Below are 17,695 nucleotides of genomic sequence, written 5' to 3' on the forward strand. Positions count from 1 at the left end.
GCCACAACCCATTGAAGATGGTGTTCCAAGGACCTTCAGAGCCCCAGAGCCTAGGACTACACTGTATTAGATGCCTAATATATTCCACCTGCAGCAGTACACCTGTGAAATGGACAAGGGGCAGCTGAAGGCAATCTCCAAGACTTGCATAGTATTTTAGATCAGAGCAAAGGAAATTTTCACATGTACCATGGGAGAAAGAAGTATATTAATGCAAATCCAGTTTTATTCCAGGACATATCTGTATGGCATATTATAGGAAGCATTAGGAAGCATCTGTAGGACTCTTTGCCTCAAAATATTTTTTTCACTAATGCCTGAAAAACAAATCCTTTGGGGGTAAGCATTCCTTTCTTCCTGAAGTGTTGATTTTTAAATCCTGACACTCTTAGAAATATACTTAGTTGAAAACCTTGGTGTGAATAAATTTATTAGAATTGGAAAGATAAAAATAGATAATGAGAGCAGGATATAAAAGAAAACTGAATAGATTCCAGGGAATGAAAACTGAATTGCCAATCTTTAGTGATTTTGCACTAAGCTATGTTGAGTGTAGTTCTGAGTAAGTGGAGAAAATATAGGGGAAGGGGTAAATTAATCTAAATTTTCATTAGGTCAGCTATATTGACAAGAGATCACAATTCATTGCCCCTTCTGTATCCTTTTATTCTGTACCCCACAGTCTGGAATAATGTGGCATTAATTCTGTGTTTATTTAAAGAAAATTGTCCTACTTGCGTTTGTTGTGTCCAGAGTTTATTGTGATGCTCTCTCCATTCACACAACCTTAGCTCCATTCAGCAAACACTTACTGAATAACTGCCAAATGCAGACCAGTAGATCAAATATAGCTGAAAAGGAGAGAATGAGGGGAAAAGAGTACAAGAGAGCTGATGGTAAAGGAAAGGATACTGCTTCCCAGAAACTTTTTAGAATCTAGTTAAGCAGATAAGACATTATCTAATTGCCTAAATTATAAGGCAGCATACATGTCATAAGGGCCTAAAAATGTTATTTCTACTTCTGTAATATTTTACAGAGGAAGTCAGGGATCCCAGGAGGACTGGGATAAGAAATGGAATTTCAGGATGCAAGTCAAGCCAGTCTTCAGGAGAATGAGAGTTTGGGCTGTATCTCTTAAGAATGGAAGGATTTCAATAATTACAGAAGTGACAGTATTTTTCAAATTTCTAAAAACTCATAAATTTTGCTTCTTTGTACAAGATCACATTTTATTATCTTCATTTTTCTCCTGTCTTCTTCAACCAAATAAAGTTTGGGTACAGACAGATCAGTCTTGAGGTTTCAGCTGGCTGTCACAGATAGAACACATAGGAGCCAATCTTTATATACTTTGAAAAACTACCTGGTGGTGAAGTTTCCTGACCTAGTCTATACTTATCTTTCTTATTTAGGTCAAGGAAATTTACCTCGATGAGAATCAACTTATGCTCCTACAAGAACATTGTTAAATTCCACTCCAAATTGCTCAAATAATACTTTCAGAGCTGAATGCAATAGGAGTCATGATGTAGTCTAAGTTCTCATTTTAAAGATTAATAAGTTAAGAGAGAAGGACCTGATTCATGTTTCACAGTGAATTAATGATAAAGCTGTCACTTAGACCCAGGTTTCTTGACTTTTAAGAAAATGTCCTCACCAACATCATTTCCATCTGGCCAGGGTCTCATGGCATCAATGATATGGGTAATTTATTCACTATTATATAATCTGTGGCAAGGTTTGTCTTATTTAGTTACAGAGGAAAGGTCAAATATCAAATAAACTCAAAGGCTAAATTCTATGGTTCTGTCTTTTTATGTAAAAAGGGTGGACATCTTGACTCACTTAGATCTACTTAAAAAGAAAAAGTTAAAGCCAAGTCAAATTAGAGATAGAGGTCAAGACAATTTATAAATCCTTCCTCAATCATGTAATTATGAAATATAAAATATATTAAAAATATATTTTAAAAAATGGAAAATAGTAGCAAAGTAAGAGGACCGTAGCTTTACCTCCTCTCACAAACACAGCTAAATGACTATCAAATAATCCTAAATACACCAGAAATTGACCTGAAAACTTAAGGAACAAACTCCACAACTAAAGGTAGAGAAGAGGCCACATCGAAGAAGGTAGGAAGTACAGAGACATAGCTTCATAGAGAAATGGATTGTGGCCTCTGCAGTGGGGACAGAGCTATGGTGGTGGAGGAGGGTGACAGACAGACTAACACAAGGGGAGTGCATGGGGAAAGGAATACCAACACCATTTGGTTTGGAAAGCAAGAGGGAATGAATTTCATAACAGCTGACAACCAGCTGGGCTTAATGCCTGGAGTTTTAAAGGTCTTTGTGGGGCTTGGGTCCAAAATAGCATAGAGAGCATTGGGCTGCTCTTGGAGAGAAAGCAGGGCAAACAGTCTGTGAACTTACAGTATAGAAAAAATGATATAAATAGCACTTGGGGCACATAATGGGGTTATTTGCTCATCTCAGAGTATGTACCAGAGAGTCAGTGTTCACGGAGAAATCCCTACAAGAACAAAAGACCTAGCAGGCATCATTTCCCTTCCCTTCCCTCATCATAAGCACAGGGTCACCTGCAGGAACTGGCATAGGCCTGAAATTCACTAACTTGCTAACACCAATACCCACCCCCCACTCCCACACTCTAGTAGAACCAACCTTCCCTTCCAAGTCATGCTTCCCTGAGTCCAGGGTGGTGGGACCCCTAGCCCAGAAGTGCTGGGAGTATTGCAAGGACACAATTACAGAGACTGTGGCAAGAGGTCTCATTTCACAAGCAGACCACAGAACACCTACTTAAAACTCACCACATTCAGGCCAGGGACCAAACATTGCATACAACAGGAAAAGAGAGCCTCTAAAGATGACTGGCCCAAAGGATAAAGCAGCCAAGATAAAATAGCAGAGCAAACACAACATACATTAGAGATACTACCTGAAATACCAGGCTCTGGGGAACAAAGGACACTATACTGCAGAACACTACAGGACTTCTTCTTTATAAGGCCATTACTCTCAAGAACAGGAAACGTAACTGACTTACCTAACTTACAAAAACAGGCACAAAGACTTAGACAAAATGAAGAGAGAGAGGATAATAGAGCCACAGTTATACCAAAACAGATATAAGTACATGACTAATACAGAATTTAAAGCAATGATCATAAAAAACACTCACTGGACTACAGAAAAGAGTAGAAGGTAATAGTGAGACCCTTAACACAAAGATAAGGAATAATATAGTTGTGATAAAGGGTTCAATAAAAAAATGAGAAACATACTCACTAGAATGAACAGCAGGCTGAAAGAGGCAAATGAATGAATTGACTGAAAAGACAGTAATAAAAAGTAATCAGGCTGAACAAGAGAGAAAAAAGGTATTATGCAGAATGAGAATAGACTTACAGATCTCAGAGACTCCATCAACCATAATAACATTTGTGTTATAGGGATCCAAGAAGAAGATAGAGAAAAGGAGGCAGAAACTCTATTTGAAGAAATAATAGCTGAAAACATCCTGAAACTGGGGAAAAGAACAGATATCCAGATCCATGAAGCACAGAGAACCCACAACAAAATCATCCAAAGCAGATCCACACCAAGACATATTGTAATTAAATGGGAAAATGTGGTTATAAGGGAAGAATTTAAAAAAAAAAAAAACAAGACAAAAGAAGACAGTTCTACCAAGTAGAACAAAGGAAACCCCATAATTCTATCAGCAGATTTTTTAGCAGAAACTTTGCAAGCAAGAGGGGAGTGGCGTGACATATTCAAAGTGCTGAATGGGAAACTCTGCAGCCAAGAATACTCTATCCATAAATGATATCACTCAGAATAGAAGGAAAGATAAACAATTACCTAGACAAACAAAAACTGAAGGAGTTTGTGACCACTAAATCAGCCCTGCAAGAAATATTAAAGGGGATCCTTTGAGTTGAAAGGAGAGACAGTAAGAGGGTAAGAATTACAAAAGCAATAAATATAAATATTTCTGTAAAAAATATTCAAGTAACTCACAAAATAAAAGGCTGAAAACTATGACAATATATACTTAACACTTCAGAAGGAGAGGGGTAAAAAATGGGTTCAAAATTAAACAACCCTTTACCTAATATAAACTTCTATATACAGAAGAGGCTATATAAAAACCTAATAGTAATCATATATCCAAAACTACTAATATATATGCAAAGAAAAAAACAGAAAAAAATTTAAAAAATATATCACTAAAGAACACCAAAAAATCATGAGAGAGAAAAACAAGAAAGGGTCAGAAAAAATCTTCAGAGACCACCAAAATTGAATGATAAAATTAACATAAATACATATCCATCAATTACTTTTAATGTAAATTGACTAAACGCTCTAATCAAAAGACATAGGGTGACAGAATGAATTTAAAAAAATCAGACCAATCTATATGTTGGTTATAGGAAACTCATTTTATTTTTTTTTTTTATTTTTTTTAAAAAAAATTTTTTTTCAACGTTTTTTATTTATTTTTGGGACAGAGAGAGACAGAGCATGAACGGGGGAGGGGCAGAGAGAGAGGGAGACACAGAATCAGAAACAGGCTCCAGGCTCCGAGCCATCAGCCCAGAGCCTGACGCGGGGCTCGAACTCACAGACCGCGAGATCGTGACCTGGCTGAAGTCGGACGCTTAACCGACTGCGCCACCCAGGCGCCCCAGGAAACTCATTTTAAACCTAAGACACCTACAGTCTGAAAATGAGGGATGGAGAAAACTTTACCATGCAAATGGCTGTCAAAAGAAAGCTGGAGTAGCAATACTTATATCAGAAAAAAAAAAATAGAAGAAAGACTGTAACAAGAGACAAAGAAGGACCCCGTATAATAAAGGGACAATCCAAAAGAATATATAAAAATTGGAAATATTTATGTACCCAACATGAGAACACACAAATACATAAAACAGTTAACAACACTAAATTGAACTGATAGTAATACAATAATAGTAGGGGGCATTTTTTTAAAAAAAAGTTTTTATTTAGAGGAGCCTGGGTGGCTCAGTCAGTTAGGCATTTGACTTCAGCTCAGGTCACGATCTCGTGGTTTGTGAGTTCGAGCCCTGCGTCAGGCTCTGTGCTGACAGCTCAGAGCCTGGAGCCTGCTTTAGATTCTGTGTCTCCCCTTCTCTCTGACCCTCCCATGCTCATGCTCTGTCTCTCTCTGTCTCTCAATAATAAATAAATGTTAAACAATTGTTAAAAAAGTTTTTATTTAAATTCCAGTTAGTTAACATGTAGTGTAATATTAGTTTCAGGTGAAAAATATAGTAATTCAACACTTCTATACAACACCGTGTGCTCATCACAGGTGAAGTTCTTAACTCCTTAACCCCCATCACCTACTTAAACCATTAACCCACCCACCTTATTTCTGGTAACCACCAGTTTGTCCTCTGTAGATCAAAGTCTGTTTCTTGGTTTCTCTCTCTCTCTCTCTCTCTCTCTCCTGTTTACCTTTGCTCATTTGTTTTATTTCTTAAATTTCACATATGAGTGAAATGATATGGTATTTGTCTTTATCTGACTGACATTTTGCTTAGCATAATACTAGTTTCATCCATGTCATTGCAAATGACAAGATTTCATTCTTTTTTGTGGCTGAGTTGTATTGAATTATATATATATATATATATATATATATATATATATATATATATATTTATACACACATATACGTATATACACACATACATATATTACATATATATATATATATATATATATATATATACACATACCACATCTTCTTTTTCCATTCGTCACTCAATGGACACATCAGCTTTTCCCATAATTTGGCTACTGTACAAAATGTTATTGTAAACAATAGGGTGCACGTGTCCCTTTGAAGCAGTATTTTTGTATCCTTTGGGTAAATACCTATTAGTGCAATTGCTGGATCAGAGGGTAGTTCTATTTTTAACTTTTTTTTAAGTTTTATTTATTTATTTTTTTGAGAGAGAGTGTGAGCAGGGGAGGGGCAGAGAAAGAGGGAGAGAGAGAATCCCAAGCAGGCTTCAAGCTGTCAGTGTAGAGCTCAAGGCGGGTGTCGATTTCATGAACGATGAGATCATGAACTGAGCCAAATCAAGAGTCAGACACTTAACTTACTGAGACATACAGGCACCCCTATTTTTAACTTTTTGAAGAACCTGCATATTTTTTTCCAGACTGGTTTCACTACTTGCATTCCCACCAAGAGTGCAAGAGTGTTTCATTTCTCTATATTCTCTCCAACACCTCATTTTTCTTGTGTTTTTAATGTCAGTCATTCTGACAGGTGTGAGGTGATATCTCATTAGAGTTTTGACTTGCCTTTCCCTGATGATCAGTGATATTGAGCACCTTTTCATATGTCTGTTGGTCATCCATATGTCTTCTATTGGAAAATGTCTATTCATGTCTTTTGTCCATTTTTTATTGGATTATTTGCACTTCAGGTGCTGAGTTTTATAAGTTTTTATATATTATGGATATTAACTCTTTATCAGTTAATTCATTTGCAAATATCTTCTCACATTTGTAGATTGCCTTTTAGTATTCTTGATTGCTTCCCTTGCTGTGCAGAAGCTTTTTTATTTTGATAAAGCACCAGAGCTGTATCCTGAACACTATAAAACACTGATGAAAGAAATTGAATATTATACAAAGAAATGGGAAGACATTCTGTGTTCATGGATTGGAAGAAAAAATTTGTTAAAATGTCTCTACTACCCAATCCAATCTGCACATTTAATGAAATCCCTATGGAAATACCAACAACATTTTTCACAAAGTTTGAACAAGCAATCCTACAAATGGTATGGGAACACAAAAGACCACGAATAGCCAAAGCAATCTCGAAAACTAAAATCAAAGTCAGAGACATCACAATTCTGGTCTTCGAGCTATATTACAAAGCTGTAGTGTTCAAGACAGTATGGTGCTGGCACAAAAACAGACACAGAGATCAATAGATCAAAATGGAAAACCCATAAATGGACCATAACTATATGCTCAACTAATCTCCAACAAAGAAGGAAGGAATATCCAATGGGAAAAAGACAATCTGTTCAACAAATGGTATTTGGAAAACTGGACAGTAACATGCAAAAAATGAATCTGGACCATTATCTTAAACCATACAACAAATAAATTCAAAATTGAAGAAATGCCTAAATGTGAGACAGGAAACCATCAAAATCCTAGAGGAACACATAGGCAGAAACCACTTTCACATCAGCTGTAGCAACTTCTTACTAGGTACCTCTCTGGAGGCAAGGGAAAGAAAAGCAAAAATGAACTATTTGGACTTCATCAACATAAAAAGCTCTTGCACAACAAAGGAAACAATAAAAGAAACTAAAAGGCAACCTTAAGAATGGGAGAAGATATCTGTAAATTACATATCTGGTAAAGGGTGAGTATCCAAAATATATAAAGAACTTAAACTCAACACCCAAAAACCAAATAATCCAGTTAAAAATTGGGCAGAAGACATGAATAGACATTTTTTTCCAAAGAAGATATACATATGGCTAGCAGGCACATTAAAAGATACACAAAATCACTTATCATCAGGGAGATACAAATCAAAACTGCAATGACGTATTAACTTATACCTGTCAGAATGGCAAAAATTAACAACACAGGAAACAATGGATGTTGTTGAGAATGTAGAGAAATGGGAACTCTCTTATACTGTCAGTGGGAATGAAAACTGGTGCATCCATAGTGGAAAATAGTATGGAGGTTCCTCAAAAAAGTTATAAATAGAACTACCCTACACTCCAGCAATTGCACTAATAGGTATTTAACCAAAGGATACAAAAATACTGTTTCAAAGGGGCACATTCACCCCACTGTTTATAGCAGCATTATCAACAATAGCCAAATAATGGAATGAGCCCCAAAGTCCATTGAATGATGTAAAGATAAAAGGTTGTGGTATATACATATACAATGGAATATTACCTAGCCATAAAAAGGCATGAAATCTTGCTATTTGCAATGATGTGGATGGAGCTAGAGTATATTACACTAAGCAAAATAAGTCAGTTGGAGAAAGACATGTACCATATGATTTCACTCATATGTATAATTTAAGAAATAAAATAGATAAACATAGGTACAGAAAAAGGAGAGAGACAAACCATAAAACAGACTCGTAACTATAGGGAACAAATTGAGAGCTGGTGGAGGGTGGGATAGGCTAAATGGTTGATGGGTATTTACCAGGGCACTTGTTGTGGTGAGCACTGAATGTTATATGTAAATGATGAATCACTAAATTCTACTTCTGAAACTAAAATTACACTGTATGTTAACTAACTAGAATTCAAATAAAAACGTGAAAGAAACAAAGAAACAAACAAATGAAAAACAGAACAAAGAGCAACCTAAACTTACACCTAATGGAGCTAGAAAAAGAATAAACAAAACCCCAAACCACGAGATGGAAGAAAATACTTAAGATTACAGCAGAAATAAATGATACAGAATCCAAGATAAATAGTAGATCATATCAATGAAATCAGCTGGTTCCTTGAAAAAATAAACAAAATTCATAAACCTCTAGATAGACTCGTCAAGAAAAAAACAAGAGAAAGGACTCAAATAAATAAAATTACAAATGAGAAAGGATAAATAACAAGCACCACATAATAAATAAAAACAATTTAAAGAAAATATGATGAAAAACTATATGGCAACAAATTGGACAACCTAGAAGAAACAAATTAATTCCTAAAAACATATAAATAACCAAAATTTAAATGGAGAGAAATAGAAAATTTGAATAAATCAATTATCAGCAAGGAGTTTGAATTGCTAATCAAATAAAACTCCAAACAAACAAAAGTCCAGGACCAAATGGCTTCACAGGTTAATTCCACCAAACATTTAAAGAAGAGTTAATGCTTACTCTTCTCTATTCCAAAAATATAGAAAAGAATGGAAGTTTTCCAAATTCATTCTATGAGATTACCATTACCTTGATACCAGAACCAAATTAAGACACCACCAAAAAAGAAAAATACAGGCCAATATATTTGATGAGTAGAGTACAAAAATCCTCAGCAAAATACTAGCCAACCAAATCCAAAAATACTTTAAAAAATCATTCATCACGATAAGGTGGAATTTTTTCCTGGTATGCAAAGGTGCTTCAACATTTGCAAATATATAATGTGATTCATCACATCAATAAGAGAAAGGATAAAAACTATATGATCATTTCAGTAGATGCAGAAAGAGCATTTGATAAATTCCAATACCCATTCATGATAAAAGTCCTCAACAAAATTGGTTTAGAGGAAACATACCTCAACATAATAAAAGCAATATATGAAAAATCTATAGAAAACATCATACTCAATGGAGAAATACTAAAGTTAGGAACGAGACAAGGATGTCCACACTCTCCATTTTTATTCAACATAGTACTGGAAGTCCTATCTATAGCAATCAAACAACAAAAAGGAATAAAAGATATCAAAATTGGCAAGGAAGAAGTAAAACTTTCACTATTTGCAGATGATATGATACTATATATAGAAAACCTGAAAGATTCCACCAAAAATCTACTACAACTGATAAACAAATTCAGTAAAGTTGCAGGATACAAAAGTAATGTGCAGAAATCTGTTGCATTTCTATACACCAATAATAAAACAAAAGAAAGAAAAATTCAGGAATCAGTCCAATTTACAATTGCACCAAAACCAATAAGATACCTAGGAATAAACCTAACCAAAGTAGTAAAAGAACTATACTCTGAAAACTATAAAACACTGATGAAAAGAATTGAAGATTGACACAAAGAAATGGAAAGACATTCCATGATCATGGATTGGAAGAACAAATATTTTTAAAATGTCTATACTACACAAAGCACCCTACACACTTACTGAAACCTCTATCAAAATACCAACAGCATTTTCTACAGAACTGGAACAGAAATTCTACAATTTATATGGAAAACAAAGGACCCTAAATTGTCAAAGCAATTGTAAGAAATAAAAGCAAAGCTGGAGATATCACAATTCCAGATTTCAAGTTATATTACACAGCTATAGTAATGAAAACAGTATGGTCCTGGCACAAAAAATAGACACATATCAATGGAATAGAATTGAATACTCAGAATGAACACCACAACTATATGGTCAATTAATTTTGAACAAATGAGTAAAGAATACCCAGTGGGAATACCCAGTGGGAAAATGAGAGTCTCTTCATCAAATGGTGTTGGGAAGCCAGGTCAACTACATGCAAAAGAATGAACCTGGACCACCTTCTTCTTACGCCATGCACAAAAATAAATCCAAAATGGATTAAAAGCCTAAATGTGAGAAAAGACACAGAAAAGACACGTAAAAATCCCAGAAGTTAGTCTAGGCAGTAATTTTTCTCATATAGGAACATATAGGTATAGGAACATTTTTCTAGATATGTCTCCTAAAGCAAAGTAAATAGAAGCAAATTTAAGCTCTTGGGAATACATCAAAATAAAAAGCTTCTGTACAAGAAAGTAAATCATAAATAAAACAAAAAGCTACCTACTGAATGGGAGGCAAAATTTTTCAGTGATATATCTGATAAAGGGTTAGTATCCAAAGCATGTAAGGAGCTTATACAAATTAACACCCAAAAGCCAAATAATCCAATTAAAACATGGGCAGAAGAAATGAATAGATATATCTTCAAAGAAGACCTACTGATGGTCAACAGACACATAAAAAGATGCTTAACATCACTCATTATCAAGGAAATGCAAATCAAAACCACAATGAGACGTTACCTTACACCAGTCACAATTGCTAAAATAGAAAACAAAACAAAACACAAGAAACAACCAGTGTTGGTAAGGATGTGGAGAAAAAAATCTCTTGCACTGTTGGTAGGAATTCAAACTTGTATTGCCTCTGTGGGAAACAGTATGGAGGATCCTCAAAAAGTTAGACTTTAACTACCCTATGATCCAATAATTGTGCTACAGAGTACTCCCCCAAAAATACAAAAACACTAATTCAAAGGGATACATGGACCCCTATGTTTTTTGCAGCATTATTTACTATAACCAAATTAAGGAAGCAGCTGAAATGTCCATCACTAGATGAAAGGGTAAAGAAGAGGTGGTTTATAGATATAGACAATGGAATGGAATATTATTCAGCCATAAAAATAGAATGAAATCGTGCATTTGGAAGGACAAGGATAGAGCTAGAGAGTATAATGCTAAATGAAATAAGTCAGTCAGAGAAATATATCATATGGTTTCATTCATATGTGGAATTTAAGAGACAAAACAAATGAACAAAGAAAAGAAAGAGAGGGAAACAAGCCAAGAGACAGAATCTTAACTATTGAGAACAAACTGTTTTTTTTTTCAGAAGGAAGGTTGGTGGGGTAATAGGTTAAATAGGTGATGAGGAAATGCTACTATATATATATATATATATATATATATATATATATATACACACACACACACACATATAGTAATTATATATATATATGTTATACATATAGTAATTACATATAGGTATTATTATAGGTATATATACGTATAATTACTATATATTATACACCTGAAACTGATGTAACACTGTATGTTAACTATACTGAGGTTATAAAATAAGATTAATAAAAATGAGTCTGCTTTCCCTTGTTCTGGGAGTCATTGGTTTGTAAATTATTCTCCATAATCTCCTGTTTATACATATAAAAATGATCTTGTGATGCAAAAGAAGAAGAAGAAGAAGAAGAAGAAGAAGAAGAAGAAGAAGAAGAAGAAGAAATATATTTTAAGTAATACATTTAATTTTAGGTATAATAATAATTATATTTTAAATAAATAATAAATAATATGTTCCTTAATAATAAGGTATAAATAAAAGTTTCAGCTTTTATTATTGGTTTGAGAAGATAATTTTCTTTTTAATAAATTTTTCATTGCCATTTAGTGTTTACCCATGATTCTAAAATTCCTTTTTCAACTATACTTGTTTATTGTGTTGTATATAAAATATTGCATAACACAGTATATATTGTCATTAAAATTGTTTTTCTAAACGTATTCATATCATCAGACCTTCAATTTTAAGTCCCAGTATTTCTCCCTTTCCAAGAATATCCTATAGTTTAAGCTTTTACTGATTGTGGTTTAATCATAAATATCATTTCTTCAGCTCTCTATAATCTGCAAAGGGCTTTATGCCTTGTTACGTAATTACACAGAATTAACACAGCAGCAGCAGCAAAGCATTAGAATGCTGTAATTAACAGATTAAAATACATTTAAAAATAGTTTACCTAAATGATTTTCTTTGAAAAGTTACCAGTTAAAATACTAATTATACTCATTCCTTCTTTAAGTAAAATACTTTTTTGGCGAGTGTTTGATGGCTGAGAGTTGGCAAACTACTATGTACTGTGCTACCAGTTTTACATTTGTTATGTTATTTATTCATTCAAACAACCCTGTTTTAGATAGTATTTGTCTCCACTTCATAGTTGAAAAAACAGGCTGAGAGGTGTTAAGTAGCTTTATCCAAGTTATACAGCTTTGATAGTCAAGAAATACTGAAAATTGATTTGAATTTTTGAAATTAAGATTTCAAGATAGACAATATCATTGCTGATTCTCAGACTATAGTGGTACTTTTGGTAAAGTATGATATTGTGACTAAGTTATATTAATAATTATTAATATGAAGGCAATAAAATAACTTACAAATGTTGATTCAGGAGATGCACATTGCCAAGAGAAAAATTTTCACAGCTTTGGGATTACGGGATTATATCATAAGGTAGATTTCATATATGTGGAACTCCCACATAGTCCTAAATGGACTGCAAATTACATTTCAGTGCCAAAATTATAAGCAGTCCAAGGGCAGGTCAACTGCTCAACTCCCTCCTTTGTCAAAGTTTTCAGTGGTATATCTTATACTTGTGTGTTTTGTTTTTTCTCAGGGGACAGTATCTGACTTGATCATGAAAGAAAGTGGGAAACTCCATTTCACTTTACAGAAATTTACTGAATCCAAGAAGAAAGTGAAGAGGAGTTGGTGGAAAGTTGTTTCTATCTCAAATAGCCCAGTGGCCAAAGAAACAGTTTACTCAAGACCATGCCCATTTGGAAAATTAATTTAGTGAAATTTTATTCGTTCTTTCAATTTTCATTCTTTACCTAGAAAATAAATCTTGAACAATGTCCAAAATAATAAATAATGGTGCCATTATGTATCAGGGCATGTTTGGGGCCTGGAGGGAGCCTAATTTGTTATTCCGAAAATGCCCAGAGAACATTATACTAAGAGTCACAGTGTAAGTGTAAATAAACATTAGATTTCCCAAGAAAAAATAGCACTCAAGGAAATCAAGTAAAGGAGTGCTATTTGAATCTGCATTCTTAGACCAGAATTCAAAGCAAGAGTGGTTTTATTGTTACCGATTTTAAATCTTTATAATTAACAATAACAATAAGTAGTGAAAATATCTACTATATTAGACCCTTGGTGAAAAGGGAATCAGCAGGAACCAAAAAAGATCACTTTATATAGCCTATATTAAGTTATACACATGTGGACAAAGCCCTTCACAGAAAGAAACACCCTTATCCATAGATAAACTAGAAAGTTGTTTATCCTACACAACACAGTATTCAATGCAAATATTACTATCTCCAAAATCCACTCACATACCTGAAAAGTCAGTATTCCAGGTGTGGTTTTTTTGTGTGTGCTTCTGCATTGATCCTTTTTCAAAACAGAACTGTTGAGAAGGATAATATGTATAGCCTCAAATTCCTTACTATAAATTTATTAGGTAAATCTACTTTCAGTGGAGATCCTGGCAATCTGGGGACAATTAACAGGAAAGGATGCTGGAGAGGAATGAGAAGGGTGTGAGGAACTATCCACCACACATTTTTGCCTTGGGTCAAACAGGCTAACCACGTAAGATACTCACAGGGTATTGGATGTAAAAGAAGTTTTACACATCTTCCTGTAACAGAATCTTTACTGGTCAGCCATTCATGGACTTCAGAAGGTCCTGGAATCTCTGAAAGCATTTATAAAAATTTCTGTGTGCATACATATAAGTACTTTTTTTGTGTGGGAAGAAGGTGTATATTTTAATCAGATCCTTGAAGGGGCTGGGACCAAAAAAATGTTAAGAACCACTAGAATAATGAGGTTTGTCACCACCACTGTTATCAGAAGTGCAATCTGGCAGGAAGAGCCCATAAAATGAAGGTTTTCAGATAGTAATCCCCCAAATGGATACAAACTACTGATCTGTCCAACTTCCTCATTTTACAGGTGAGGAAATTGAAGCCCAGAGAGTTACAAATCTTGTCCAATACAAAATAAGTATAATTATAGTATACTTTTATAGAATAATATAGATAAGCTCAGGCACTTCTTTTTAGTTCTACTTGTCACCTGTTCTGCTGTGTTGCCCAGAGAAGCCAGTTGGAGCATCATAACATCTGCCTTGGAGAACTACTACATCAACAGAACTGTTGCAATTATTCAGAAGGAATAATTGGGAGAATGATTGTGGGAACACTGAAAGGTTTTGACCAGACCATTAATTTGATTTTGGATGGAAACCATGAACAAGTGTTCAGCTCTTCACAGGGAGTAGAGTAAGTGGTGCTAAGGTTATACACTGTAACAAGTGACAATGTTGCAGTCATTGGAGAAATTGATGAAGAGACAGATTCTGCACTTGATTGGGGGAATATTCAAACTCTGTAGCAAACCGAGGAAAAACTACATACATTGGGCATCTGTAGTCTTTGTACAGAGAAATTTATTATTCTGAGGATGATGTTTGGAATTTTTATGAATTTGTAATGGCAGACTTTGATTCCATATTGATTCTTTGTAATATAATATGTAAATTGAAATATTTCTACTTTTCCTTGAAAATAATATAGATGAGCACGGTGCGAATTATTTTGAGTCTAGGGGTACCTGAGTGTGTTCGTCACTTAAGTGTCTGACTTTGGCTCAGGTCATGATCTCATGGTCTGTGGGTTCAAGCCCCAAATCTAGCTCTGTGTTGACAGTGACGAGCCTGCTTCAGATTCTCTGTCTCCATCTCTCTCTGCCCCTCACCATCCCCTCTATCTGTCTAAAAATAAATAATCATTGAAAAAATATTTTGAGTCTAATGAGAGATAATCTTTGATCCTCTTTCTATTTTACTTAATATTTCTTTTCTGAAAGTCACTGTAAATGGAAGAGAAGTTGCTCATTGTGTTGGATATAGACTTTTAGATATGAGGAATGACAGAAGAGGAGAAGGGTATAATGGGAAAGGAAATGTTGAATTCCAGAGTTATTTCCATGATATCTGATAAAATTTTAATGCACAGTTTCCTCAATTAGAGAATTTCCTAAATGGTATGAAAATTTTTGAGTATGTGATTCTGTGTGCGTATTTTACTTGGAAAATGTTCTATAGATTTTATAAGCTTCTTAAGAGTCCATGACCCTCAAAAAAGTTAAAAATCACTTACCTCACTTATTCATTTAAGGAAACTAAGTCCCAGAGAGGATAATGTTCCCATAGTTAGGAAGTAAAAAGTTAAGACAAGAACCCAGTCTCTCAACTTTGGTTCCGTGGTTTTTACACTGTGTCCCAAGCAACCTTTTTCTCTAACACCTTATCTTTATAAATAAGATGTATCTGTGTTTGTCCCTTATTTGATACCTGTGAGAAAGACCTGATGAGATATACTCAAGACCATGGACACTGTAGACTCAATACACAAAGGGATTTTAAATGAGTGCAAGGAAGTCTTCTGAACCTGAAATCTTTCAACTAATGTATTTTTGAATGGATCTAGCCACTGTGATTAGGATAAGAAGTTTAAGTTACATAGGTTAAGTTTTTAGTTATAGATACTGGTAACATTGGATCTACTTGATTTATATAGAGTGTAATTTGTAAGGATTACTAGATAAATCACTGAGTCTCCAGGAGAGGCAAAAAAACAAAACAAAACAAAACAAAACAAAACAAAACAAAACAAAACAGGCTTAGACACCACACAGCTAGGGATAATTCAGCCAAGAGAAATGCCCAGTCACACCATGAAGATATTCTAGGACAATATTCATCATCCACCACTCAGTACTATGCCATTAGAGACTGTGTGATGCTTTGCCCAGATTGTCTAAAAGAATTAGATGCCCCTACCATGATGATTTCCATAAAACCCAAGCCCACCCATATGGCCCCAAACTCATAATGCTTTCTTCTAATTTATAAGTATCATAAATTTTATCTGATTAACCAAAATTGGGTCACATGCCTGTATATCAGATGCCAAAAAATTAGTTAAAATATATATATATATATATATATATATGTATATATATATGTATATATATATATATACACACATACTTGTGTATGTATGCATACATGCAATGTAGAATTTAGCTTTCCAAGCTTAATAGTACAAGAAGCCAAACTAGAATGAGGTTGGAATGGGTATTGAATGGGAAAACATTGAATATTTTCCATGGGAAGTAAGATTAGCCCACTATTTTATATTGCAGTATGCAAAGGGGACTAGGATTGGTGGGTCACAAAGGGAAGAATTTAAAATCAAACCTGACATGTTAAAACCTTGGAACACTATTAAACCATTTAACTTCATAGTGCTTTGGTATGATACATAACACTTTGGAATTTTAGTTTAATCCAAATAAGATTAAGGAGATAAATATTCAAAAAGGCAAAATACCCTAAATTCATGTCTACAATCCTATTTTATAAATTGTCTGTGGTTCTGCATGTTCCCATAGATAACTGACCATATCAGAAGTTTGAAAGAACTGAGGGGTGGGACTCTTCCAGTTCAGGAATGACTGACATTGGTTCAAGAGCACAATGAAGTAAAAACAAATTAGCAACAGGGTAAATGGAATGGGGATAGATAATTGGGCACTAGGTACAGAGAGAATGCAAAGAGCCTTGTATTTGAGGGGAAAGGAAAAAGACAAAAATGGATTAAAGGTGGAGGTGTTGAAGAGATATATTTTAGCTAGAGTAAAATATAAGTACATAGGCAATATTTTCTGTGTCTGTGCTGAACTCTGGATGGAGACAGTAGTCTTGGGGGACAAAGGAAGTAGGGCCAACTGGAGACCACAGTATACTGATTTTCCTGTCCTGCATCCCAAGCCTGACTTAAAGGAACAAAGATTGATAATTTATAAAAATGCTTTTCTTTTCTAGGTCATATGGAGAATTTTTTTTGTATAAATATAGTTTCCACAGATTATCCATATGCAGTAGAAAATAAAAAATGATCTGTAAAAAGCAATTTTTCCTTGGTTTAAGGAACTGGACTAAACTAGTTCCATCAATCTCTTCCAATATCAAGGGTTTTGCAGAAGCTTCTTTTGAATGGGGAACAGGAAGTTAATTTGAAACCATCTATCAGAGCAAAATATCCACACCCAAATGGGCTATTTATATTTATTTTTATTTGTGATGTGCAAATTTCATGAGCCACACTGTCTGTCTCCAATCTAGAATGTGCCTACTTCTTTTCAGTGTATTTTCCCATTGTTTTGCTTTGAAAATTATACTCAGCAACAAATGAAATTGTTAATATTGCCCTA

The 17,695-nt window shown here is 34.3% G+C and overlaps 1 protein-coding gene across 2 annotated transcripts in view; it reads right to left on the reverse strand.

Moving 5' to 3' along the window:
• The window catches only part of GPR174 (G protein-coupled receptor 174), a 125,302-nt gene that overhangs the window by 57,017 nt on the left and 50,590 nt on the right, over positions 1 to 17,695 (reverse strand). The gene's annotated exons all lie outside the window — the stretch shown is intronic.

This window comes from Panthera pardus, unplaced genomic scaffold (genome assembly GCF_024362965.1).
Source record: "Panthera pardus isolate Hobbes unplaced genomic scaffold, ASM2436296v1 HiC_scaffold_27, whole genome shotgun sequence".
In the NCBI taxonomy this organism is placed as follows: domain Eukaryota; kingdom Metazoa; phylum Chordata; class Mammalia; order Carnivora; family Felidae; genus Panthera; species Panthera pardus.